At 49.1% G+C, this 2,888-nt stretch overlaps 1 pseudogene; it reads left to right on the top strand.

Moving 5' to 3' along the window:
• Positions 1 to 307: 307 nt before the first annotated feature.
• On the top strand, positions 308 to 2,667 carry LOC125146553 (zinc finger and BTB domain-containing protein 39-like; annotated as a pseudogene).
• Positions 2,668 to 2,888: the final 221 nt, after the last annotated feature.

The raw sequence follows: 2,888 nt of genomic DNA, 5'->3' as shown, positions 1-2,888 counted from the left end.
AGCCACAGAGAAATATGCTTGGAGTAGAATGAGAGACAAAGCTGGAAAATGTGTTAAGAAGCTCCTACAAGTATCCAGGCCAGAGATGAGTGTGCTAGGGAGAAAATATGAGAGATCGTATTTGCAGCGCGCCTTTCGGTCACACATACTTATCACTTAAGAAATAATGAATATAATGGCGCCCTCTTCTGGCCGGATCGGGCCGGTCAGGGCGGGCCAGTTTTTGTGTGAGGCGGCAGCTACGGTGCTCAGGCCCAAGGGAACCCTACAAACCATGCTGATAAGGGGGCAACTTCAGAGGAGCCAAATGGGCATGAGGATCAAACTGTAAAGCAGCAACCACACCAACAGACTGTTGAAGGAACTCAGTAAGTGTCAGATCTGGTAGATCATGTGCGACGTCACCATTGTGGTTGTGGTCGGCTTCTTCCTGACCCACTAAGCTGTGCTGGCTGGATACTTACAGAACCTTTCTCTGAATTCGGGGCTTGATGCTGCCAGGACCTAGGTGGTGGACTTCATCACCCCTGTCAACTTTGAGAAGAGTCTGGGCTTTGTCCACACATCAGAGCTCTTGACAGACATGATCAACACTGGAGTCATCTGTGAGGTAACTGAGTATCTGGGTATGGAGGGCCTCTTCTGGGCCTGTCACTCCACCTTTCCTGACCTAGAGAGCACTGCTGCAGCCAAGCCCTGGACCAGCACCAGTGGTACCCAGAGTTGTAGCTCAGCAGAACCCACCTGTCCCCTTGAAGAACTCTGGATGGTGGGGAGCACTCTGCTCCTAATAGGAACTATGTGTTACCTAGTGATGGTGGAGGAAGTTATAAAGAAGACAGAAATAAAGGGGCGCCTGGGTGGCTCAGTCGGTTAAGCGGCTGACTTCGGCTCAGGTCGTGATCTCGCGGTTGGTGAGTTCAAGCCCCGCGTCAGGCTCTGTGCTGATGGCTCAGAGCCTGGAGCCTGTTTCAGATTCTGTGTCTCCCTCTCTCTCTGCCCCTCCTCTGTTCATGCTCTGTCTCTGTCTCAAAAATAAATAAACGTTAAAAAAAATAAAATAAATAAAAAATAAAAAAGAAGACAGAAATATTGCCAATGACCCTAACTATATCCTGTGTCTGCTCCAGCAGCCACTGCTACCAAACACAGATGACTATGATGCTTTTTCTCCTCTCATGTCTGCTCCTAGTATGACACAGCCAGTCAGAGGTACCCTCAGCATGGCCACCCAAATCAGCACCAGCTCCTGCCATCCATACTAAGTTCTGAGCAATGGAGACTTCAGTAAAAATAGTTTAGTCACTCCTGACAATGCAAATAGTCACCACTGGAACCAACTCCTGTGTGAGCAATAACAACCACTCCAAAGAGCCAAGCTTTGGGAAGATGGATGAGGTCCAGCCGGAGGATCCAGGGGATGATGATTTGCAGTTTGAAGATCCCACTGGAGAGACAGGCATAGCTTAGGAGATGATTGAGTTGAGTGATGATAGTGACAACGAGCTGACTTTTGGAGAGAATGATTATGAGAGAATAAGGCCATGCCCTGCCAAGTGTGCAAGAAAGTTCTAGAGCACAACATTCAGTTGATGTGATAGCATGCTCAGGACCACATGGACCGACTGACAGGCAAGTGCAAGTCCTGTGAAACCAACTGCTAGGACCAAAACTCCCAAGTGACCTATGTTCTGTCCCACATTGGTATTTTCTTCTTCTCTTGCAACATGTATGAAACTAAGTTCATTACCAAGTGGCAGCTGATCCTTCACTGATGGCATGAAACATTTGAGGACAACATTGCTGTCTACCCCAATGATCCCCTGACTGGGAATCTGGGTTTGCCTTTAGGGGTAGCCTCTAAGAGTTGAAATGTGCTGCCTGTGGGAAGGGAAGGCACTGGCCAAAGATTTCCCCGGATGTGGTCCGGGGCCACATCCTCAACCCTCTAAATTTGAAAAGACCAGGCCTGCAGTACCTGTGACCAGCACTACCTTAACCTGTGCAGCCTCATATGGCACACGCTCTTCCATCTCGGCATTTTAGTTCTCTCCTGCTCTGTCTGTGTGAAAAGCTTTGTGGATTGGCATCTCCTAAAGAAGCACATAGCTGTGCACCAAAGCCTGGAAGACACCCTTTTCCACTGCCACTTGTGCAACCAGGGATTCAAGTGGGAGGCTGCGTATGGCTACCGTGTCAGCAGCACAAATACAACACTGGCCTTGATGAATGGCCTGGTTTGGGGCTATGGCACCCAGCAGTCCAGAAGTGGAAGCTGCCAGTGGAGGAGTTCCTGAGTGAGGAGCTGGCTTTGCGGGGCTAGCCTGAGAACAGCAAGTACAGCTGCCACCTTTTCTGGCAAAAGGTTTGCACACACAAGTGAGTTCAACGACCTCCGGTGGATCCACACAGACAAGAGGTTGTACCGGTATACAGAGTGCCACAAGTCCTTCCAAGGCCATGCAACCATCAAGGACCACCTGGAGACACACACAGGGGCCCCCATGTACTGCTGCTTGTGTGGCCCTGAAAGCTTCACCCTTAATTAACCTCATGAGCAAGCATGTTGGCAGGAACAAAGGCAGCCTCTTGCTTGACTTCACCGTTGAGCAGATCTTCTTGTACCTTATCCATTGCCAAGAGGCAGAAAAGAACCTGGACAGCTGACTGGATCCCAGCACAGCCACGGGAGCTCTGATTTTCTAATGGCTGGTGTTCCCTCTTCAACTGAAGTTTTAATTTTGTCTTCTTAGGAATTCTGTTCTGTCTTATGTGTAAGGAAGAAAAAAGAAGAAATAGCGCCATGGTCTGTTACTGTTTTTAGAAGCAGAGGCCCTATCATGTTTACCTCCTTACCTGTTCTTGCCCATCAAGGGCTGTGTTTTTTT

Source organism: Prionailurus viverrinus, chromosome A1 (genome assembly GCF_022837055.1).
Source record: "Prionailurus viverrinus isolate Anna chromosome A1, UM_Priviv_1.0, whole genome shotgun sequence".
Classification (NCBI taxonomy): Eukaryota; Metazoa; Chordata; class Mammalia; order Carnivora; family Felidae; genus Prionailurus; species Prionailurus viverrinus.
This window is presented reverse-complemented; position numbering and strand designations above follow the sequence as displayed.